This window comes from Lepidochelys kempii, chromosome 3, assembly GCF_965140285.1.
Source record: "Lepidochelys kempii isolate rLepKem1 chromosome 3, rLepKem1.hap1, whole genome shotgun sequence".
NCBI classification, from domain to species: domain Eukaryota; kingdom Metazoa; phylum Chordata; order Testudines; family Cheloniidae; genus Lepidochelys; species Lepidochelys kempii.
In genome coordinates, this window is record NC_136382.1 from 45,283,289 (window position 1) to 45,309,611 (window position 26,323).

Here is a 26,323-nt window from a genome sequence, read left to right on the forward strand (position 1 = left end):
TTGCAGTACATCACTTACAAATATGGAAATAATACTTTCCATCTTCAGGATAGATAATGGAATATGTTAATATTACGGGATGCACTATACTCCTTTTCCTTTTTTCTCTTTTTTTGTCTTGTCCTACCTCAGATGGATAAACTGTACCTTGGAACAATGAATTAACAATTCTGGAAACATCTGTTTCTGAAATGTCTGATTCACCACTGGATTTTCGAATGTCAGGATGAATATTTCATAAAAACCCTGTTGCTGGCAACATGGTTACATCAGGGAAAAGATGAATTCAGCACAATGTAAACAATTTTCTTTGTTGCTTGTGAATCTTGCATCGCTGTTCAAGGATAGGAAGCACCATGCGCAGAGTCGATGGTATTGAGGGTGCTCAGAACTTTGCAGGGCTAATTTTAATTTCTGCTCTGCTCCTACATCTTTGGCAATAAAGCAGAAAAAAGATGGACATACAATTAATACAAATCCACATGATTTCAGGGGAAAATGGATCTGGCCAATTAACTTAATATTGTCATTTGAAATACAATACAATATAATACAAGTCTGGTTGTCTATATGGGAAAGTAAATATTGGATAAACTAAGCTGTGAATTTAAACCAATATAGTTATATTGGTATAACTACTCCTTTTGGACAATCCTTTTTTTCCATTTAGCTTATGTCACTTTGGAAGGTGTTTAAGTGAAAGTTTAAAACGGCTTTCTTATTCAGAAATTAGGTGGTCCACACAGGCGGTTATACCAGTATGACTATATTGGTTTAATTAATATCAGCCTAACTATACTGGTATAACATGTAAAACTTTCCTATGTGGACAAGCCTTTTAACAGATGCTTAGCTCATGGTCTGTGTGATTCTCCAGAAGGAGAGGAAGTTGCTCACATCCTTGCTGCAGACAGCAGTCAGCTGATGAAAAAGTTTACAGAGCCAATTGGACCATTTGATTAGCCTAAAATTAACAGGCAGCAGGTTTAGAAGAAACACAAGGACGTACTTCTTCACACAACACATACTCAGCCTGTGGAACTCGTTGCCATGGGATGTTGTGAAGGCCAAAAGCATAGCTGGGCTCAAAAAAGAATTAGGTAAGTTCATGGAGTATAGGTCCATCAATGGCTATTATCCAAGATGGTCAGGGATGCAGTACCATGCTCCAGGAGTCCCTAAACCTGCAACTGCCAGAAGCTGGGACTGTACGACAAGGAACATAAGAATGGCCATACTAGGTCAGACCAAAGGTCCATCCAGCCCAGTATCCTGTCTGCCGACAGTAGCCAATATCAGGTGCCCCAGAGGGAGTGAACCTAACCGGTAATGATAAAGTGATCTCTCTCCTGCCATCCATCTCCACCCTCTGACAAATGGGCTAGGGACACCGTTCCTTACCCATCTTGGCTAATACCCATTAATGGACTTAACCTCCATGAATGTATCCAGTTCTTTTAAACCCTGTTATAGTCCTAGCCTTCAGAACCTCCTCAGGCAAGGAGTTCCACAGGCTGATGGATCGATCACTCAAAATTGCCATGTTCTGCTCATTCCTTCTGAAGCATTTGGCACTGTCCACTGTACTGGGCTAGATGGACCAGTGGTCTGACCCACTAGGGCCATTCTGTAGTTCTTATGCCTGCCAGACAGAAGGAACAACTATGTGTCTTTTGAACAAAAATGCCTTATTTGTAAAGCAGCCATTGTTGAATAGCTTGCACTTTCTGATACAGGTACAAAGCTTGCTTTAAGGATAAATTTCCTCTAGGGTAAATTATAAATACACATTTCCTGAATAATTTGGCACCAGAGGCAGCTACTGTTAATGTATTTTCATGAAGCAATTATCAATACTTAGTTCAGAGTATTATCTAATATTCCTTTGTTTACTCATAACTTAAATGTGATGACCTCTGCCCTAATCATCTCCCTAGGAGTATCCTCTCCTTAGGAAGTGAGATCTTCTCTTATACCAGTCAGTTCAATATTTCTTTTTCCTGAACACACAAAAACACAGTAACAGCTGTTTTCCAGTATTCATCAAGCTGATTTTCTAATGTGAACTTGAACTTATGACTAAGAACCCTGGACAACAGAAGATTAAAACTAGGAAGTTCTATACTTTCTCCCTAATGAAAGCCACCTATCCATTTGCAATCTCCATAATACCCATAATTACATGCAAATTGTGTGATTTTCAACTGTTTGTAGAATCTGTTCCTATAATTAAATGCACCATAACAATGTTTTTAAGAACTCACAGACATCACTATGAATCATATGCATCCAGCAGAGCCCCATTTGCACAAACAGAACTCATAGGACAACAATATTGCAGTACACATTTTGTTTTGATACAATGGATTAGGTACGAATAATTTAAGGAATCAGAAGAAAGACCTGGATTGATTACTTTTCTAAACATTATAAAGAAAAATGGTAACACAGACCTTTATCAAATGCCGATGTTCTAGGAGAAGTGGTATTTAATGATTGGAAAAAAGGAACAGGCTGGCATGAGTCCAGGCAGTGAGCATTCCCACTTAAAACCCCTACAATTAAATTAGTTAATGAGAATCATGTTAAACACAAAGTAGTTCATGCCATAAAGTTGAGAGAGAATCTTCACATTCCATTTTAATGGGGGGAAGGACAATTCCAATTACTTTTTTTTTTTTTTTTTAGTTTTTCCAGGGAAAAGTACATTTCTTCACAATCAACTTTTGATGCATTTCCCTAATTAATGCAATTTGATAAAACGAAACAAATTCATGATGTCATTAGTTGAGTTGTGCTTAATGAAGTTGGGCTGTATGAAACATTAACTGCAATACAAAATCTATTTCTTTGGCATGGGAAATTTGCATTTATCATTTCAGTACATTTACTCTGGAAGTTCCAATCATGAAGCCTTATCACCACAATCATCATGTCTTGATAAATCAACATAAATTAACATTTTGATCAATGCCATTATTAAGTGCAGACTGTGAAGAATCTATTTCCTAGTAGCATGGGACAAATTAAATAGGCTCCTTGACAGCCTAAATGATAACAGACTATGTCTGATGGACAACTGTCAAATCTGAAATGGAAATAACTGTACCTGTGTTATCAACTTTGTTCAGCTCCACTCTTCCCTGATGATGTATAATGTCCCCTCAGAGATCTATATGTGGAAATGTTTCAGCAATCAAGGCTTCTACGTGCAGAATAAAACGTATATAAACATCAATAAATAAAGAAGTAATTTCACAAGTTTAATTTGAGAGAATTAGACTGAATTACTTTCACATAATCTAATATATAGAGGAGATATTGAAATGGAAATCTGGAATTGCTATCACTGTTTATCCATCTATATATTTTGGATTTAAAAGAGGAATCAAAATGCGTAAAACATCCAAATATGGTGCCTGACCCTGCAACAGTCCCGAGCATTCCTTGTTCATGCCAGGTTAGTGGAACTATATATGAGAACAAAGATTACTTGTGTGAGGAAGGTCTTTGGTATCTAGAACCTGATACAAAATTAAAGTCAATCAGAGCCTTTCCACTGATTTCAGAAGGATTTGGATCACACCTCTATTTGATGTTGTGAAGGTCAAGACTATAACAGGGTTCCAAAAAGAACTAGATAAAATCATGGAGGATAGGTCCAACAATGACAATTAGCCAGAATGGGCATGGATGGTGTCCCTAGCCTCTGTTTCCAAGAACCTTGGAATGGGCGACAGGGGATGGATCATCTGATGATTACCTGTTCTGCACCTGGCATTGTCCACTGTCAGAAGACAGAATAATGGGCTAGATGGACCTTTGGTCTAACCCAATATGGCCATTCTTATGTTCTTATGTACACATCCAAGCATATCTCTTATCACATTCCTTTGCCCCTCCATTTTGCCAATGACACTAGCCTCAATGCTTCTTTCATTACTCCCACTCTTGTCTTCATGTTTTCTTTCATGCTGGTTGCTCTTCACTGACCAACCTCCCAACACCTGATTGGCAATGTACCACACTGCCTTCATTCAGATCCCTGAAAAATACTGACTACTGCTGTTACTGGTTCAGTTGAGCATCACCTTTTGGCCCCTCAGACTGCTCTGAGGGGTTCCAGATTTTGAATTCCTGGGTGTTTTAAGCCTACACAGTCTGAATGGAGCCGAGGAACTGCCCCCATCTTGAGATCCCTAGGAACATTCTTGAGTGTATAATCTCTGTTTAGTATCCTGCTGTGAGAGTTCTGATCACACAGCCCACTGCTCAGTTCATGGAACTAGTATGAAGCCCTCAAACTCCTTCCCTTAAAATAGCTCAATCACACTGTCTCCAAGAACTCCAGCCATCTGCGTGTTCTGGACCCACAGTTTACCTCTTCAAGGGATATGTAGTAGATGTAACTCATGAAACACTCAGACACTTTGCACAGGATTCTAAAACCATTGATCTTTACTTAATCATTTGAGAAATACACAGAGTATAGATTATGTAGAAAATAGGGCTGTCAAATTATTAAAATTAATTAATCGTGATTAATCATGAGATTAAAAAAATTGTGATTAATCTCAGTTTTAATTGCACTGTTAAACAATAATAAGATAGCATTTATTTGAATATTTGTGGATGTCTACTACATTTTCAAAATATACTGATTTCAATTGCAACACAGAATACAAAGTATACAGTGCTTACTTTATATAACCATTTTTATTACCAATATTTTCACTATAAAAAGATAAACAAAAGAAATAGTATTTTTTCAAGTAACCTCATACAGGTACTTTAGTGCAATCTCTTTATTGTGAAAGTGCAACTTACTAATGTAGAATTATTATTTTTTTACATAACTGCACTCAAAAACAAAACAATGTAAAACTTTAGAGCCTACAAGTCCACTCAGTTTTACCTCTTGTTCAGCCAACCACTAAAACGAACAAGTTCATTTACATTTACAGGAGATAATGCTGCCCGCTTCTTATTTACAATGTCACCTGAAAATGAGAACACGCATTTGTATAGCACTATTATAACAGACTTTGCAAGGTATTCACGTGCCAGATATGCTAAACTTTCATATGCCTCTTCATGATTAGACCACCATTCCAGAGGACATGCTTCCATGCTGATGATGCTCATTAAAAAAATCATGTGTTAATTAAATTTGTGACTGAACTCCTTAGGGCAGAATTGTATGTCTCCTGCTCCATTCAACGTAGTACTCTCCATAATCTTCTGCTGGCTCCTTTTCCCCTGGCAGTGAGACTCCTTCAGAACCATAAATCAATTTATTGACACTACCCTTGACAACACATTAGAGACTCCAGGGAAGCAAACTTGGAAAATATGGTTTAGATGAAATGACTATAAAGTGAGTGCACAACTGGTTGAAAGACTGTACTCAAAGACCAGTTATCAGTGGTTTGATGTCAAATAAGACAAAAAAAAATTATATTGCCTCTATATAAATCCATGGTATGCCCACATCTTGAATACTGCATGCAGATGTGGTCACCCCATCTCAGAAAAGATCTATTGGAATTGGAAGAGGTTCAGAAAAGGACAACAAAAATTATTAAGGGTATGGAATGGCTTCCGTATGAAGAGAGATTAATAAGACTGGGACTTTTCAGCTTGGAAAAGAAACGACTAAAGGGGGATATGATAGAGTTCTATAAAATCATGACTTGTATAGAGAAAGTAAATAAGGAGGTGTTATTTACTCCTTCTTATAACACAAGAACTAGGGAGTCACCATGTGAAATTAATAGGCAGCAGGCTTAAAACAAACAAAAGGAAGTCTGCTGCAAAATCCTACCTCACCGCCTCAAAGTGGTGCAGCAGTGACCATGGCTTGTCTGACAGCGAGGATAGAGGAGTGTATTCATCAGTAGGTTCAACCATGCTATTAAGGTGTCAGACTACCAACCCAGGGAGAGAACAGCTGTCCTCCTTCTTGAGGTTGGGTGCTAGCTAAGTTGAGAAGGTAAACACGCCACTGACTGCATAGCCCCCAATGGGTGGGTGAAGAAATGGCTAAAACAACACGAATAAATGTGCCCCAACTCCTTGTGTGTGCCTCGATCCATTGTACGATGGTGGTGGGGAGTTCAGTCGACAAAAGACTGTTCAGAATCTCAGAGGCCAGAAAAAGGAGTGCCCTTTCAGTGTGCACCTATAACTGCAGGACACTGATGAGAGATGATTCGATCAACCATCAATGGAGAAGAAAGCAAGGACAGCCTGCGGCATCCTTGATCTCTGCGAAACACAGCAAATAAAGGAGATGAAAGTGAAGTGGAGAGATGAAAGTACCATCATGCTGGGAAAAGGAGAAGGTGTGAGAACCATTGGAGGAATCAGCTTCATCATCAACAAGGAATGGTCTTCAAAAATTATCTCCTGCAAGTTCAAGTCATCATGCATCGGAGTGCTACACCTCCAACTGAACGAGAACAGCACCCTCAAGATTATTCAGATCTGTGCTCCCACAAGCACAAGCAAAGATGATGATGTGGAAGAATTCTATCAGGAGCTTGAGGAAACCCTTGCTCAAAAATCCACATATGCGATTGTGATGGGAGATTTCAATGCCAAAGTTGAAAGAGGGAAAGAAGGTAAAAAGTTCATTGGAAGGTATGGCATCGGCGAACAGAATCCATGAGGAGAGTGACTGGCAACTCTGGTGGAGATGAAAGAAATGTTCATTGGTAACACCTGGTTTAAGAAGAAGGCCAAGAGCAGGTTGACATGGATCATGCCCAATGTGAAGAACAAGAATGATATTGACTATATGCTGATCGATAAGTGGCGTAAGACATCTCAGTAGTACCATCATTTAACACCGGTAGTGACCATCACTTGCTCAGAGCATGGCTCAACTTCAACAAAAATATGGAGAAGAAAGTGTTATAGATGGCAAATCAGAGACAGCAACCAAAAATATTCAAAGTCAATCTTGAAAGTGAATGTTTCCAAGGAAGACTGGAGTCTTTTAGACAACTGCAATGAGGATTATAAAAATGTCACCGTTAAACTGAGGCAATGAGTGAAATTAGCCGAGAAAGAGAGACTGAAAAGAGTGAAGGGAAGAATCTTGGAGGAAACACAGAACATGCTAGAGAAGTGGAGGAATATGAAGTGAAATGATGTTGACAAACTTGAGTACTTTGCAAGTTGATAAGAAGAAGAATAAAAGAGGACTTCGAAAAGTACTGAAATGAAAGGCTCTTAAAGATGGCTGAAGATCGCAGAAGCCTCAAAAATGCAAAAGAGAATTGACGCTGTATAGGTCAACAATAATGGTGCTGAAGAACAGGGACGGCAAACCAGTAATTGACAGAACAGGGATGGAAGCAGTCTTCAAATATTTCTACACTGAACTGTTCGCATCTCAGAGAAATGTCCCAGTATCAGCACTTCAACAGACCAACAAGCATGTACTCCTAGTCCTTGTCTGCGAAGTTTGACATGCAGTTCACCAAATGAAGGAAGGAATAGCCCCAAGTAAAGATGGACTGACAATCAAAATGATAAGAGTTGGCGGCCAAGTCCTCTGGGAAACCTTTGCTCACAAGTTTACCTGTTACTTGGAAATGCAGAAGATACCATATAGCTGGAAGGCGTCCAACACCATTCTGCCGTATAAGAAGGGTGATCATGAAGATATAAACATCTATCATCCAATATGCCTGCTCTCACATGTCCACAAGCTGTTCACCAAAAGAATAACAAACCGACTCTCACAGAGTGTGGATGAGCAGCAACCAGCTGTTGGAATGCTCAAGAGAATGTAAATTCCTTTTATGTGTAGCCTTTGTTGACAATGAAAAAGCATTTGACAGCATAGAGATCCATGCAGTGTTGAAAGCTCTTGCAGACCAGGGCATTGACACAAACTATATCAAATCATTAAAGGAAGCAAATTCTGACTGCACTACAGATATGACCTTATTTGATACTCCCCATTTGCATGCCAGTTAAGAAAGGTGTGAAACAAGGAGACACGGTTTCACCAAAACTCTTCACAGCCTGCCTCAAAATGGTAACGAGGCAGATGAATTGGAAGAGTGAAATCAACATCAGTTAAACCAGATTCACAGACGATATTGCGTTGATTACCAAAAATACTATCAAAGAAAATGCTGCAAGAACTCAACACAAAAAGCAGCCAAGTTGGACTGAAAATTAACTGCTCCAAAACAAAATGTATGCAGTCTGATACCATGCCAAAAGCCCAGATAACAATCAAGGGAGAAGAAATAGAAGAAGTTGAGCAATATGTTTATTTGGGCCAAAAAATTAACATGCACCATGATCAGGAAGGTGAACTCATGAAGAAAGCAAGCAGGTTGGTGCACATTCAATTCTATTAGGATGTCCTCCAAGGAAAAGTCAACAAGGCAACATGCACCAGCCTCTTTAACTCAACAGTACTGCCAGCAATGTTGTACAGCATGGGCACTGATGAAGACAGAGGAGCAGCATCTATCATAGAGAGGGCGATGGAAAGAAGAATTCTGGGAATTTCAATCTGCAACTGAATCCCCAATGAAGTGATCAGACAATGGAGTGGAGTGCAGGATGTCATTGTTGAGAGCAGGCATAGTAAAATGCGATGGGCTGGGCATATAGCAATGTTCACTGACAATCGATGGACTGCAGTTGTCACCGAGAGGTACCCACAGGAACTGAAATGACCACTCAGCTGACCTCCAAAGAGATGGGAAGATTTTATCATGAAAAGGCAGGGCCATATGTGGAGAAGGAAGGCCAGGATAGGAGAAGAATGGAAGACATGTTGTGAACGGCACAATCTATACAAGGGCTAAAGGACCAATCAATCAAGGTGATCAAGGAAAAGGAAGTATTTCTTCACACAACACACAGTCAACCTGTGGAACTCCTTGCCATAAAATGTTGTGAAGGCCAAGATTACAACAAGTTTCAAAAAAGAACTAGATAAGTTCATGGAGGATAGGTCCATCAATGGCTATTAGCCAGGATAGGCAGGGATGGTGTCCCTAGCCTCTGTATGCCAGAAGTTGGGAATAGGCCACAGAGGATGGATCACTTTATGATTACTTGTTCTGTTCATTCTCTCTGGGGCAGCTGGCATTGGCCACTGTTGGAAGACAGGATACTGGGCTAAATGATCCTTTGGTCTGACCCAGTATGGCCATTCTTATTTTCTTATGTAGGATTAGAATTCAAAAGTACTTGGACAAATTAGAGAATTGCTCTGAAATCACCATGATGGAATTCAATAAAGCCAAGTGTGAAGTACTCCACTTAGGAAGGAAAATCAAATGCACAACTACAAAATGGAGAACAACTAGCTAGGCAGCAGTATTGCTGAAAAGAATCTGGGAGTTGTACCTCTCAGGGAGCCTGTTGCAGCAGAGTGAGTCTCCTAGCAACATACTGGACACAGCTGATCCTACCAGAGGCTGCCTTAGTGATTGCACTTCCTGATTGATGGAGGGATGGAGCTAGCTACTACTTGACCAAGCAGCAGCCAGAGCTCACTCGCTGCTCAATGTGTTCCATGCCTGAAGTTGTGCTTACTCCTGCAACTACTTCCTCCTGCTCCTGCCTCACCTGCTCTTGTTCCTGCTTCAGCCCCTGCCTTTCTCCACCCTTGACAAGACTAGCTCTAACTCCTGGCTCTGATTCCTGACTATGTCTCCAGCTTGCTCATTGGCTTTGACATTCAGATTCTGATCCCTGACTCTTACCCATGGCTCTACAGCACCCCTGCGTGTCCCGTGGTCCTGATCCTTGACTCCAGCTCAGCTCCTATCAAACCTCCAGGCCTGGCTACCATCATGGCTCTCTGATGGTTAGGTCCATGTCCCAATCATGTCCTTGACAGCAGCCGATCATAAATAGGATGCAAAGTAGAAAAAAGGCTAATATCATTCTAAGATGTATTAACATGTGTATGGAAGACACGGGAGGTAATTGTTTTATTCTACTTGGCACTGGTGAGGCTTCAGCTGGAGTACTGTGTCCAGTTCTGGCCACCGCTCTATGAAGAAAGATGTGGACAAATTGGAGGGAGTCCAGAGAAGAGCAAGAAAAATGATAAAAGGTTTAGGAAACCTGACCTATAAGGAAAGGTTAAAAAAAAACTGGACATGCTTCATCTTGAGAAGAGAAGACTGAGAGGGGACCTGATACAATCTTCAAATATATTAAAAGAGGAATGGTGATCAATTGTTCTCCAGGTCTACTGAAAGTAGGACAAGAAGTAATCGGCTTAATCTGCAGCAGGTTAGATTTAAATTAGATACTAGTGCCAACTTTCTAACTATAAGGATGGTTAAGAACTGGAATAGGCTTCCAATGGACTCCCCATCACTGGAGGTTTTTAAGAACCGGTTAGACAAACACCTGTCAGGGATGGTCTAGGTATTTGGTCCTGCCACAACACAGGGGAGTGAACTAGATGATCTCTTGAGGTCCCTTCAGCCCTACATTTCTATGATTCTATCAATTTTACCCTGGCATTTGCATTATTCCCTGTTCTAGGCATAGGGAAACTAAGTACAGCAAGTACTGTACTAATGTCAAATAGGCAAAACTGGCAAGATTTTAATGGCTAGAATTGTAGGCCTGGTCCTGATTCCACACTGGTTTTACATTTTTTATACACGTGTAACTCCATTGTCTTCAGTGGAATTACTTAGGATTCACATTGGTGTGAGATCAAAATCAGGCTATGTCTAATTAATTTTGTTTTAATTCCTTCCTTCATAGAAATTAACCATAGACAATTGAGACATATACATTAAAATTTTCCTGTTAACTGTGATGATAAAAGCATATGTGTATTTCAACAAAGCAATATATGGCAATGTATTTTGGGTGCAGTTTTAGCTAGTATAGACAGATCATTAGCAGTTGTGGAATAGCCCAGCAATAGTAGTCTCACAATATATGCTACTCCCCCTATACAATTCCAACACTGAAAGGTTCCTTCAAAAGCTAATGCTTTTAAAACTTTACTCCACTTGCAGGTTGTTCCATCTCCTGTAGCTAAGCAACCAACATTTTGTCAAGATTCCACTGTCAGTTTTAATGTCCTAAAACATAAGGTTTCCAAAAATCATAACTACAATATATCCCATTAAACCATGGCACTTTTGGGAAAGCATGGTTGTGTGACCCAGATTTCACCAAACAGCGGGTGGATTACTTGTTGAATTGATTGCTGTTTAAGGGCTAGCGTTGAAAACTTCCCCAGTTTCCCCTAGGGCACCCTATGTGATATCACTCTCCTGAGGGTAACAGAGGTGCAAGGGAGCAGAGGCTGCAAGAATCTGGGTACAGACCTGGTCCTTATGCTGCAATGCTGCAGTGTGCTGTAATGATGCCGGCAGAGTTCATACTGGAGTGGTGTGGGAAAGTGTCCTACCATGATGGATGAAATAAGGCAGCCCTTCCCAGAAACCTTCTGCAAAGGATTACAGAGTACCTCCATGAAAGCTTCCTAGAGATCTCCATGGAGGATTCCTGGACCATCCCCATGCACATAAACAGTCTTTCAGAGAGCACCCTCTGTGTAGCTGGAGTGGCCATTGATACCCACTACACCTACTTTTTTGTTCAGATTAAACATAAAAAATAATAGCATGTAACCCCTACCATTTGATTGGAAATGTGTACCCACCAGAGGTGCCTGCCTCAGCATCACACTCCGCTACCAACTGTTCCTGTGAAGGGATGGGCTCCAGAGTTAAAAATAGTTCTTGGCTGTTGGGAAGAATGGATCCTCCGCTTCCTGCCTCACATTCTCCTCCTCCTCCTCCTTCTCCTCTTCCTTGTCAACAATGTCGTCCTTGTTGTTACTCGAGGTTGCCTGGGACTCTTGGGAGGTATTCACAGAGCGTTTTGGGGTAGTGGTGGGGTCACCGCCAAGAATCACATGTAGCTCCTCATAAAAGCGGCACGTCTGTGGGACAGAACCAGAATGACTGTTCACCTCCCTTATCTTCTGGTATGCTTTCCAAAGCGTCTTTATTTTCATGTGGCACTGCTGTGTGTCTCTGGTGTAGCCCTTCTTTCCCATGCCTGGTGCAATCTTGGCATAGATGTCAGTGTTTCTTCTGCTGGATCAGAGCTCTGCCTGCACAGACTCTTCTCCCGACACAGAAATAAGGTCCACTGCCTCCTGTGTTCCCCATGCTGGAGCGTGTTTGTGGCTTTGAGTCTCAATGATCAGCTGCGCTGGTGAGCTCTCCATGCTGATCAAACAGGAAATGAAAATTCAAAAGTTCCCGAGGCTTTAACAGGGGAGCAGCTGTTTCCTGTGTACCTGACTGATGTGCAGTAGAGTTGAAAGTACTCTCCAGAGCAGTCACAGAAGAGCATTGTGGGACACCTTCTGGAGGCCAATTCATTCGAATTGCACAACACAGTGTCTACACTATCCCCATGTCAACCCATGGATGTCAAATCAAGTGCTACACCTGTCACAGAGGTGGAGTACAGAAGTCGACTTTTGAGGCCACTTAGGTCGGCGGAAGGGACTCAGTAGTGTAGACATATATATTATTCGATTGACTTAACGTGGCTTACGTCGACCTAAGTTTTGTAGTGTAGACCAGGCCAGTGTGATGAATAAAGTGTTCCACTTGCAGGCTCAATTCCATAAAGCACTTACTTCAATGGTACTCCTGAGGCACTTAAAGCTAAGCATGTGCTGAAGTGCATTGCTGGATCAAGGCCTTAAAATTATTTTTCTTTCCTTTCATTGTTTATTGATTTTTTTTTTGACTGGGTAACTTAAATACTAGTTATTTCAAAAACCTCCAACTTCACATGGGCATAGATCTTGATGGAGATGAACTTATATATATGAAGAAATATTATTTTGAAATAGCAAAGTTGGACTGTAAGAGTGCTCCAAAATTTCAGTCCATGGTTTTCCACTACATTTTTAACCAAGGTGTGGAGCTCCATACACATGTATACAAGCCTGCATATATCTGCAATTCTGTTTGCTAATTTAAATTAAGGTCTGTCTGTGTCTCCGGAGCCCATCTCACCATTGCTCTCTCTGGGTGGATACCCTCTGATATAAGTGTCTGTTTAAACAGCTACAACTAGAGCTTAATTCGTTACAGACATAGTTGTTGAAAACAAACATTTGAATTTGAAATGGCTCAGTAGCCTGCACAGTGCTGGTGAGAGGAGGAGGAGGCAGCTGACAAATATGATGTTCCTCTTTGAGGCCCAGTCATTTGCCATGTATTATTGAGGCACCACTGACTGAACTTGAAAAGGAAAAATTTCATGTTTGTCGTCTGGCCTGAACGTATCCAGCTCAGGTTTTACTTTCACATCCACCTCCCATTCACAGTGCTGCAGAACTAACTAACCTTTTCCTCTGAAGGTTAGCCACCCTCCACAGCATGTGGGTTGTTGAAGTTTGGTGACAAACACCTCTTCTAGTTCAGCTTAGAGCTCCATGGGGAGCTGAGGAACCCTCAAGCTTGTTTATTTTTAACTAGCTACATCTGGAATAAATTAAACTCATGCTTTTTATTTTTTTATCCTTCTTAAATCTGATTTTCAGTGGAATTATGCCAGAATCTTTCCAGTCTATACTTGTATATATGGAGTTTGCTAGCTTTCCATCTGTAAATACCCATAATTCATTAGAAGCACTATTATTCATTGCTGATATTGCAAGTTGTTATTGTGAGATTGCAGTGTCTGATTTTTTTTCAAGTGTTAGGCATAATTTGCTAAGACTATCACTAAAGACCGACAGCAACATGTTTATTTGGATGGAAGGGGAATCATACTGAGAAGTCATCTGCACTTTGAAAAACCCAAACAGATTTATTGGGTATTTTTTATTGTAATTGATTTCTATATTATTTGAGAAGAGAACGTTTAATTTTTTTTATAAATAAATATTAAGCAAGTGATTTATGGAATCTGTGAACTGTGTCTGCCAGAAAGTGATGTTCCAGAAGCCTTTGTGATTAAATTGTATGTAAAAGCCACTACTGTAGAGTAGGATTTTAGAAGTCTGATGCAGAGCTGTGCAAGATCAAGGACTGGGATTAACTTTTCGTGTCCTGCTGATAGTCTTGACAGTTTTCAGAAGTTCCTTTAGTTACTAAAAAAAAATCTGACTGGTGCACAAAGGGAAACTAAAACTAAACTCCTGAGAGATGCCAAAGGTTCTAAGGCCATTATATATCTTTAGTTAGTTTGTGAAAAAAGAAGGTAATATTTAGGCCTTATGGATCCTGTCCTGCAAAGATTTATGCATGTATTTAATGATAAAGATGCAAATAGCACTATTGACTTCAATGGCACAGGATGAAAGTTATTCACATAGGTACATCTCCATAAAAGGAAAATTGAAAAACAGAAAATAAAATATTTGGAAAATGAAATTCAAGCCAAAAATTTGGCATAACATTTTCACACACAAAAATAAATAAATGAAAATCACTTCTTTTCAAAGTGACAGATTTTTAACACAAATATTTTCCACTTTTCCATAATTCTGCTAAAAAGTATAGGGTAAGTGGTCTCCACAGAAGAAAAATGGTCAAGTGGTTAAAGTAGTGAGCTGTGTATTAAGAGATCTGAGTTCTATTAATGCCTCTATGACTTTGACCAAGTCATTAAACCCTCTGTATCTCTTTAAAATACTTCCCCTACCTCAACTGAATGTGGTGATACTTAATTTATTCATGTTTGTTCAGTGCTTCAGGTAGAAGGCACTATAGAAGTGCAAGTAATTTAGACTAGCAGGGACACAGGTAAGGCTCTGTTGTGTCAGAGCTGGGAAAGGGGACACAAAGGAAGGAAACTAGAATAATGTTTGCTGGAAGTTCATTTCAATAAACATCGAATTGTTTGCACCTTTGGACTTTGGGTATTGTTGCTCTTTGTTCATGCGAGAAGGACCAGGGAAGTAAGCGGGTGAAGCAATAAGCCCCCTAACAGTACTCACTTGGGATGTGTGACACACAGGATCAAGTCCCTGTTCTGCATGTTTTAAAGCAGTCTCTCAACCTTTTTGTTCTGGCAACACCCCTTGGACTTAAAAAAGATTGTTACCTCCCTACTAAGTCTTGAAAAGGTAGGGGGCTGAAGCTGACCAAACCCCTCTGCCCAGGTCTGAGGCTAAAGCCACCCAGGCTCAGGGCAGAGCCCCCCACCCAGGGCCAGGGCTGAAGCTGTCCAGGGGGTGAGGCTGAGTCCAAGTCCTGCCACCCAGGTCTGAAGCCACCTGGGGCTAAGCCCAAGCCCCCTCCCCTCTCCCCATCTGGGCTGGGGCTCAAGCTACCTGAGCCTGATAGGGTTTCCACTTGCCCAGTTTTCACCTGGACAGTCCACATCTTGGCTTGTATGTCTGGGTGCCATTTGACAAGCCCTGATGTCACCAGTGGAAGGAGACCAAAGCCCTGAGGTAAGTGGGGAAGTGGGATACGGGGAGGAAGCACGAGCAAGAGCGTGCGAGAGGGCAGGGCTCCTGCCTCATACTGAGAAAGAGGGACGATCAGCAAGTTATCTCAAGTGCCTATACACAAATGCAAGAAGCCTGGGAAAGAAGCAGGGAGAACTGGAAGTCCTGGCACAGTCAAGGAATTATGATGTGATTGGAATAACGGAGACTTGGTGGGATAACTCACATGACTGGAGTACTGTCATGGATGGATATAAACTGTTCAGGAAGGACAGGCAGGGCAGAAAAGGTGGGGGAGTTGCATTGTATGTAAGGGAGCAGTATGACTGCTCAGAGCTCAAGTATGAAACTGCAGAAAAACCTGAGAGTCTCTGGATTAAGTTTAGAAGTGTGAGCAACAAGGATGATGTCGTGGTGGGAGTCTGCTATAGACCACCGGACCGGGGGATGAGGTGGACGAGGCTTTCTTCCTGCAACTCATGGAAGTTACTAGATTGCAGGCCCTGGTTCTCATGGGAGACTTCAATCACCCTGATATCTGCTGGGAGAGCAATACAGTGGTGTACAGACAATCCAGGAAGTTTTTGGAAAGTGTATGGGACAATTTCCTGTTGCAAGTGCTGGAGGAACCAACTAGGGGCAGAGCTCTTCTTGACCTGCTGCTCACAAACCTGGAAGAATTAGTAGGGGAAGCAAAAGTGGATGGGAACCTGGGAGGCAGTGACCATGAGATGGTCGAGTTCAGGATCCTGACACAGGGAAGAAAGGAGAGCAGCAGAACACGGATCCTGGACTTCAGAAAAGCAGACTTTGACTCCCTCAGGGAACAGATGGGCAGGATCCCCTGGGAGAATAACATGAGCGGGAAAGGAGTCCAGGAGAGCTGGCTGTATTTTAAAGAACCCTTATTGAGGTTACAGGGACAAACCCCCATCCCGATGTGTAGAAAGAATAGTAAATATGGCAGGCGACCAGCTTGGCTTAACAGTGAAATTCTTGTTGATCTTAAACACAAAAAAGAAGCCTACAAGAAGTGGAAGATTGGACAAATGACCAGGGAAGAGTATAAAAATATTGCTCGGGCATGCAGGAGTGAAATCAGGAAGGCCACATCACACCTGGAGTTGCAGCTAGCAAGAGATGTTAAGAGTATCAAAAAGGGTTTCTTCAGGTATGTTAGGAACAAGAAGAAAGTCAAGGAAAGTGTGGGCTCCTTACTGAATGAGGGAGGCTCTGATCAGCTGGCTGCTCAGTTAACTGATCTCTCTGCCACCCCTTATTGCACAAGCTCAGTAACCACCAATCTTACACATGCTCACTGTTATTTGTCACTGGTACACACACACACACATACTTAGCTCTTTGCCAGAGCACCATTTTAGAAATCGTAGGTTTTCACTAAGCATGCTCAGGGTCCACAGCATCACATCTCAGGGTGGAATAACGTTTGCTTATTCTTAATAAAGGTCAGAAAAAACAAGGGGAGACTGGAGAATTTCTCCAGTGATAGGGCCGAGCCTTGGGGGTCTGGTTACCAGCCATTAGTAAGGTGACAACCATAGTTGCTGGAACTAGGAGTGCTGGAGGTGCTGCCGCACCCCCAGCTTGAAATGGTTTCCATCATATAGAGGGTTCACAGTTTGGTTCAATGGTTCTCAGCACACCCACTATAGAAATTGTTCCAGCACCACTGGTGGCAGCCCTAGAGCCCACGCCCTGCTGCACAGATCCTGTCACCCACCTAAACATGTCTTGCAACCCCACAGGTTGAGAAACACTGATTTAGAGTAAGAACTCAAATCTAGGTCTCCTACATTCCAGGTAGTTGTGTCCATCACTGTGCTGTAGTGCCAGTGTCTCTTTCACTGGCCCAGTCAATATTTAATTATGTGTACAAAGTGGAACAGCTCCAACAAGACAGATTGAGAGACTATGTCCCATAGGTTAGAGTCCTAACCTGGGATCTAGAGTCAAGTTCCTGCTCTGAATCAGTCAAAGCAGAACTTACCTGGGTCCCTGTGATGGGGTATACCAAACCCTCTGAGGCCCCCTGCTGGAGGCTTTGTGGGCCCGCCATACTCCTCCCCAAAAATGGGCAGTGAAGGGGGTCCTCCAAGCTTCCTAGAGTGGCTTTGTGGGACAGATCCAATCAGGGTCCAGCAGCCTAGTATAAGAAGAGCTGCAGGGCCAGAGAGAGTTTAGTTTCTTCTTAGAGCTGTAGGAGTGTGGCTGGCTGATGAAGAACCCCAGACAGGCAATGTTGCCAGAAGTTGGGGAAAGAGAGGAGCCCTGATTTGGTTGCTGGGACTCCATTAAGACAAGGCCCTAGGGTAAGGATGAAGTAGCGTGGAGCTGTGGGGAAGTGGCCCATCAAATTAGAGAAGCAATATACTTAAAGGAACACAGCAGATGTTGGCAATCTACAGGGTCCCTGGGCTGGGACCTGGAGTAGTGGGTGGGCGTGGGTCCCCCCTACCCTCATTAGCCACTGGGAGGAAGTGGCCTGGACACTAAAGCACCCCGGAGGGGAAACTAAACTATAGTGGCCAGCTGGAGAGCTGTAGCCAAGAAGCCGCAAGAGAGTAAAGACATTGTCCCTGCTCTGGGACAGAACAGTGCCCCAGGGCTCCCTCCCTGGAGACAGTCGGAGAGAGAGTGTGCAGGTGTGTGCACTTGGCTGAGGGGGTGCTCATGAGAGGTGAGTGCACCCTGTTACAGTCCCCCCACATATTAGGTGAGTGCTTTTGTTTTTCTGAGGTGTCTGTCTACCTCTCTGGTTTTGAGAAGAAATTCCATCCTGGACCTGAGAAATCTTCCCTATGAAATTATCATCAAAACCGATGTTTCCATGAAAGTTTCAATTTAAATAAATCAGCATTTTTGACCAAACAATTAAAAAACAAACAAATAAAATTCCCCACCAGCTCTGCAAGATATTAGCATTATGTTGATTAAGCTGGGAGTAATCAGAAACCATTTGTTTTCTTGTACAAAAATTGTATCAAGGGAAAACAATGAAAACACAAAGCATAAAAGTGAAGGAAAGAGATGGAATAGTAACTTCAAGCAAATCCTATGTGAATATTATAACAAATCAACCTGAATTATAAATATTTTCTGTTATAATAATTTTGCTAGTTCATTCTGGAATAGAATGGCTTCTAACATGCTAGAAGCGCACATTACAAGCCCGCAATTTTGTAAGTAACTCAAAGTAGTCTGAAAAATGGTGCTTTCTAAAATACATTTCTTCTTGCGTCTGTTTCTACCTCTGTAATTTCCATTTCATGTTTAGAAGCTTCACAGGTCATGTTCAAACAGTTATTGGAATCCTATTTAGTTAGATATTCCTATTTCATTTGAATAACTGACAAATATATTGTCACTGAATATTTTTTATGTATGGATTCCACGTTGCTGTAGGAAACAATGCATATTAGCAAGGGAAGAAAAATACTATTGGTCTAGATGTGTGGAGACTGCAATGTTGTTGATATTCAGTTTAAGACCCTTGCTATTTTCTTGATGAGGAGACTAGTTAAAGCTTTACAAGAGTTTCAACTGGGTCTTCTGAATCAGGGCTTAAGTCACCTCAAATGTCTATATCTGCATCGGATTCACAAAAATGCAGTTTCAGTTCATAGCTCATTCCTTTTACACCTGTCTCCCTCAGATTTCACTTGCACCTTGGACGTGACACTTGGTTGAACTAATATCCTTGTCAACTCACTTCTTGTTACTTAACATCATATAGTATTATTACAAATGTACCAAGTGAATGTGGCATGAGGAGATTATTCAAGATGAATTTTTCAGATCAAAATATAGATTCAAATATACTTTTCATATTTAGCTGATTTGAGTATTAAAAACAGGCATTTTCCATTCTATTAAAGTACAACTAACTCTCTATTTCACTGTATTCTGCATTTAACTTTGTTGCACTCTCCTAGGGACTCTAGTTCATGCTGGTGACAAAGACAAAACTCATGCTAACTTGACAGATTCCACAGTCTCTTTGGTAATTTTGAGTTCTCAGCTTAGATTTATTGCGCTAGAAAGAAGGAACTCCAATTGTTAAGATGTGATGTATTGATGCAGCTGTTAGTGTTAGCACTAATTCCTCAAGTTTCCTGAGGTAGGTAGGTGAAAATTGTCTGCCTCTTTCCTATTCAGCCTCCATATACCATTGAATACTGCCATATTTTGGAGTGTACTGGTATGTGCTGTTTAACTAGCTTGCACTGTGTGAGAGCCTTTATGTCATTTGGAGTTTTAGTTATTCTATGGCAGGTGCTTGACTTAATTAGTTAATGTTTGTAAAGATCTTTGAAAATAAAGTGCTCTTATGTACTATTCTATTAATAATACTTAGTACTCATACGGAGCCTTTCATTTTTAAAGTTCTGTGGAAACAGTAACTACTTATCTCTCAGAACAAGATTGTGAGGCTGACAAAAATACTATTAACCCACTTCACAATTGAGAAAATTAAACAAAGAATGATTTGAGGCTACCTTCAATTAGACACATGTTGCTGGGACTTGAAACCCGTCTCGAAAAAACAAATTAACTAGAAATTCTTAGGACGGTAATTAGAACTCTACTGTTGCTTTATCTAAAACTTCTGGGCTTAGCTGACCTTTCTGGCTTTTTCTGTGGTTAATAATATACCAGATAGCAATAAAACTGTGGGTGCAGAATAAATATTCTTTCTATTCACTAGTCAAGGATTATTCATTTCATCCATCATTTACAACTTGTAGTGCTGATTGCGTAAACACACATATATGAACAAATATATAACTGAAAAATTTTTGTAAAAGTGAGACACACTGAGCACAAAACTCTACCAGATCACAAACATACCTAATATTAAGAAACTTTATTTCAATTATTTATTAAGTTCTGTAGTTAAATTGGGCATGAATTTCAGAGCTGAACAGTACCCAACTTCTCTGTTTGCACTTTGCTTTTTCTCCAGAGGCTTGGAACAATATAATGGCCTGTAATTATAAGTTACCACACAGCTCTTTATAAGCAAGCACATTTATTCCTAAGGTGGAAATATATCCAAAATAATAAAAACCTATACACATGCAAAAACGCTTACCAGGGGTCCCCCCTGCCCCAACATCTGGCTTTGGTACATGTCAGACCTTCAAAACTCACAACTGAATTTTCCCAGTGGTTATGAGTTCATAATTGTCTTCGACTCAGAACCAGAACATCTGTGAAGAGTTTGTTCCTTTCTATAGCTTGGGCCTCATGTAACAGGTGATCAGCCCACTCCTAAGGGCAGAGTTTCAAAAGGCTGGGTTTTTGCAAAATTGGAGGTGAAGAATTTGCATTCACTTCACCCTAGATAGTCTCCAGGAAAACCACTTAACTTTTTTGTTTCAAAAGTCCATTCTTGTCTGGAACATTGTGCAATATAATCCTTTGGAACCCCAGGTCTCACATCTGTCACATCTCCGCACTTGAGAAGTTACATTCAATCCTGGCCCATAGCAACACATACACCGTTCATTTAATATAATGAATCTCAGAGATATCTAAACTTAATTCAGTAAGGTCTCCTAACAGTATGGCAGGAAATTGCCATATATGTCACAATAATTTGTGACACAAATCCATGAGAAATTGGGCTATTGGCCAGGGTCATAGAACTTACCCATTTTCATCACAACTGTCTGTAGTAACAGAAACAGTAAAACTTTGAATCACATCTGTAAATAATCTCAAATTGTTTTCTCGTGTGATCACTCCCAAAGGCCTGTTGTTACTTCCTTTTCTGCCCCATAGTTAAACAAATATTTAAAATACCAAGGCCTGTTGTCAAGGAATGAATTAGAAAACAATTTGCACTTGCTGCCTAGAAGAATAGTACATGATGTGAAGCTAGCTGAACGATGTCAAGCTATATAAAAACAGATATATTTTGCTATCTAACCATGAGTCAATTAATTATATGCTGGTGACAGAACACTGAGCAGTGCTCTCTGTCAGCAATTCTGTCCTCCTCACCAACAAACAAAGTGTCATAAAAAAAAAACCACACATGATGCTCTTACTACTGCAGTGCTATATGTTTTCTTTTTTTGTATAGCCCTGGGTCACATTGAAATCTGCCTTCCCAGCAAGGGTTTTCCAGCTTTGTAGGGGAAATGTTTAGGCTTGAAATTAGATTAAGGTGTCTAGCCATCAGAGAATGAAATTCTGGAACAGCCTTCAAAGTGAAGCAGTGGGAGCAAAAAACTGGTTTCTGGACTGAGTTTGTTAAGTTTATGGAGGTGATGGTATAATGAGATTACCTACAATGGTATGTAGCCGATTGTGACTACTGATAGCCAATATCACCAATAGCCCAGGTGAGTACACTGGATGGGGAGGGCTCTGAGTTACTACAAAGAATTCTTTCCCAAGTGCCTGGCTGGTGAGTCTTGCCCACATACTTAGGGTCTAACTGGTCTCCATATTTGGGATCCTGAAGGAATTTTTCCCCAGGTCAGATTGGCAAAGACCTTGGGGTGGTTTCACCTTTCTCTGCAATGTGAGGGATAGGTCACTTGCTGGTTTTAAATAGAGTAAATGGTGCCTTCTCTGCAACTTGAAATCTTTAAATCATGATTTTAGGCGTTCAGTAACTCAGCCAGAAGTTATGAGTCTATTACAAGAGTGGGTGGGTGAGGTTCTGTGCCCTGGCATGTGCAGGAGGTCAGACTAGATGATCACAATGATCCGTTCTTGCCTTAAAGCCTATGAGAATGTATTTTATCAGTTTGTTGGGAAGGACACACACAATTTGTGGATATTCAACTACCTAGAGATGAGTCAATAATGGTGACAGAAATTGCAGAATAGCTAAAACATGAGCATGCTTTAATTTAAGATAAAAGTTTTGCTTTGGGGGCACAATTATGTTTTGGAGGGCAGAGACCTCTTTTGACTTGAATATGTTGCCAACCAGGCTGTGGGCAATCAGGCTTAGTGGTAAAAGAGAGTTCTGCCTGCCAGCTGGAGCTGGGTCCAGGGTAGGCAGAGTCCAGGAAACAGCCAAGGGTCAGTACCAGAGTCATAAACAAGTTAAATGCAGAACCAGAGTCATAAACCAGAGCCAGAAGTCTGAAGCCAGAGGGGAACAGGAGCTGGAATAAGGGGAAGTGTAGCTGCAGACATGCTATGAATTAAACAGCCACTAATCTGCTGCAGGGGGTGGGTTTATAACCAGGACTACCAAATCAGCAACCAGTCAGGAGCTGTAGCCATTCTGTGAGTTCTAAGGCAATGCAGTTCAGCTCATTGGCTGCCTACAAGTGCAGTTAGTCAGGGAGCAGGCCAGCAGCTGTTCCTAGCTTGTCTAGTCTCTGACCACAAAAAATTGAGGTATCTAGATTGAGATTATCCTGGCTATTTATTGAATGTGCTAGGTTCTTATGATTTGTTTGTATTTTTCTTTAAAATGTACATGTGCATTTTGTTAATTTACAATGAACACTGAGGTATATGTGTTTGGTGAATTTATAATTTATATATTTAATACCTGAGTATTGCTGGTCAGAATTTTTCCCAGATTGTTTTATGTACTTTTGTAGGCAAACAGTTAATCATATATTTAAATGATCCCATTTTTGATGGACATAGTTGAAAAATGTTTCAAATTTTTCCCAATGTAGGGCACTCAAGAGGTGCGGGAGTGATACCATTGGCAGGACTGCAAACCCACAGGATTTGTTATGTTTCCTCTGCCCATACACACACCTGAGTGTGCATTATATTTTTTCTAGTCAGAGCATCACCCTAGATTGGAAGCTTCCATTGGAACAAAAGACCAGATTTAAATTTTATTGATTTTGTCTTTTGGCATTTCAGCATATATTTGTAAGGTGCTGAGGTATTACACTTGCTGGAATTGTAAATTACAGTGTCAATATCTTTGTGGGTTTAACTGACAGACCTTATAAGTGACCTTCCCAGGGACTCTATGTTGTTGTTTTTTTCCTTGTCAGAAGGAGTCCCCCTTTCCTGTTAAATGTTAAATTGCATAATGCTATTTTGGTATCAGATGAGAACTCATTTTTCCTGGCTTGGCGATTATGCATTCAAGCAGTTTTTCTAGCATGCCTATTGTTGCAAATTAATTATCCATCACATATCATACAATATATGCACAGGTAACATATTGCTTTCTTAAAAAATAAAAGTTCAATACATTTGGTTTAAGATTAGACATTTGTTTGCTGTTGATGGGAATAAAGATTTATTGTTCCTCAAATGTGGATGTCACTTTGCCCTTTAAATGACTTCAGAGAGACTGAGCTAAATTCAGTGTCCAAAAGAAAGCTGTTGAAGTTCTTTATAAATAGGACTTGCTTTTCCCTCTTCTTTGATTTTGAACTAAAGGACACAGAAGACTAGGATACAGCAGAATCTCTTAAAGTTCACAGTAGGGAATAATGCAAGCAATATATATAAAATCAATCATCTTTCAAATAGATATTATATCTTAAACTGAAGATCCTTCAGTTTTCTGAAAAGATACTGGTGCTGAGACCAGCAAATCAGGCAAAGTTAGTTAACCAAGTGGAATAAAATCCAGTATAAAATGTCTCCAAACTTGGGAAGTACCAACAACTACTAAAGTGAAACAGAGTTCTAATGAGCAAAAATATCTTCAAAGAGATACTGATGATTGCTAGAACATCGATGTTTATCTTGTTTTGGTTTCTGATAAATCAAAGGTAATCTGTCAATTTATATTTAATAAAGAGTAGAATAAAGTAAGAGAGATGATGAGAAAATATGAGTTCTGTTTCTATAAAGACAGAAAATGAGTTGGGTTATGTTGTAATAGTGGGGCCTAAAAATTTATTCTAATTGTGAACTCACCTGTAAAAAGTATATGAAAGTTCACAAGGTGTCACAATAACCTATAATAACACATGTTGATGAAAAAAGATACAAAAAGGAGACAGAAGAACTAAATTAGTCTAAACAAAGGGTCTTCTGATATGGTTCAAGGAGTACATTAAAATCATGCTTGGTAAAAGCAGAAGATGAGGAACAAGAAATTAATGAACCAAAATTGGAGTGTGTCAGATATTAGGCCTAACTGGTGGACAAAATAATAAAAGGATGGTTATTCCACCCATCATTCCCCTTTTGTGTCTTTAAAGAAAGAGATTCTGGGGAGGAAGGAGAAAAGCAGACTGAGGCTACTGACTCATACTTCACTATCATGGCTGCCACCCCCATTGTCTCCTGGGACCCTGGATCTTCTTTGTCCTAACCTTAAGAGATGAGATGACCTGACCAGGACCAGGCCAGAGAGAAGACTCAGATACCTTTGCCACTTCTGCTGGCTCCAGCTGAACCCCAAATACCACCTGTGATAAAATGGGATCAGACTTTAAAAGCAGCAGCAACATCTAATCTAATCTCAACTAATTTCTTTTTTTCCCTGGGAAGGACAGTTTTGGAGTTAAATAGCAGCAACAACAATAGTACCAGCCCATCACAACTAACTTTTGCTCTTTTACCCAATACCATCTAAGGCAGTGGTTCTCAAAGCCGGTCCGCCGCTTGTTCAGGGAAAGCCCCTGGCAGGCCAGACTGGTTTGTTTACCTGCCATGTCTGCAGATTCGGCCAATTGCGGCTCCCACTGGCCGTGGTTCGCCGCTCCAAGCTAATGGGGGCTGCGGGAAGTGGCGCAGGCCAAGGGACGTGGTAGCTACCCTTTCCGCAGCCCCTATTGGCCTGGAGCATCAAACCGCTGCCAATGGGAGCCGCAATCGACCAAACCTGTGGATGCGGCAGGTAAACAAACTGGTCCAGACCACCAGGGGCTTTCCCTGAACAAGCGGCGGACCAGCTTTGAGAACCACTGATCTAAGGGACTGTCAAACAAGGGCTGTTTGTTTTTCCTTCTAAAATTCTCTCTAGTTAAAGGGAAAGGGAACAAGAAATGTTGTTAAAATAAAATCTTCACTTAATACTTTACATTTTGAATGTTTTAACTGTTTTTCCTTACTTTCAGTTTAATTAATCATTAAAATCGTTAAAAAGATTTTTAATAGTTTGTTTGCCATGGCTGAAGTCTCTGTATGCCAAACTCCGGACCTTGTTTAATTTGGACAGTGACTGGGTTATGTTAACTCCCTTAGCCCATATATCCCATCAAACTTAATACAACAGTGCGTAAAGTTTATTCTGACCCTCTGTTATTTAAAGGTATAGAAACATCCATTTTTTTCTCTCTGTGGCTGAGTGGATGGGTAATTTGATTAGATAAGCAGGGTGCAAAGAAAGAAAACGAAAGCAAAACCAAAACACTAACCCACCATAAATACAAAGTTTGCCAAAACAAAGTTTTCGGTCTTATTAGAGGCCCAGCCTGACAGGCGCACTAAACACTAATTAAAGGAACTCAGAACCTTGTAGGAGGGGCTCAGAACCTTACTTTATCAGACCTGAAAACACCTTTGTTTGAGAGAGTTGTCTATGTTGACAATGATGAGATCCCTATAAAGAGAGCATATGGTAAATTTCACCCCTACCTGGTTTCCTGTCACAGATTTTCTATTGCTTTAAAATGAACTGTGTGTTTTTTTTAAGTTAGCCAGTGGATTATTTATATTGATTTTTTTAAAGTACAGCTCTTTGAATATTTTGGCAACATGTTTATGCTATGGACTCAGAGGTATTGTATGTATAAATAGATTATTTTAGTCACTTTTACATATTTTTCCAGGAATATGTGGGTTTCCATGCAACCAGTTTTCTGCTGAATTAAGATCACCCAACACAGGGGAAATCTATATTAGACCTCCTCTTAACAGAAAGGGGAACATAGGTACAAGTTGTTGTATCCTTGGGTG

The 26,323-nt window shown here is 40.7% G+C and overlaps 1 long non-coding RNA gene across 1 annotated transcript in view; it reads right to left on the reverse strand.

Annotated features, from left to right (window-relative positions):
* Nucleotides 1–261: 261 nt before the first annotated feature.
* The window catches only part of LOC140908151 (uncharacterized), a 149,495-nt gene continuing 123,433 nt past the window's right edge, over nucleotides 262–26,323 (reverse strand). The window contains exons 5-7 of the long non-coding RNA XR_012157784.2: nucleotides 3,110–3,205; nucleotides 2,454–2,555; nucleotides 262–431 (exon numbers count right to left, since the gene is read on the reverse strand). This is a non-coding gene — a long non-coding RNA (uncharacterized LOC140908151). The remainder of the gene's footprint in view (nucleotides 432–2,453; nucleotides 2,556–3,109; nucleotides 3,206–26,323) is intronic.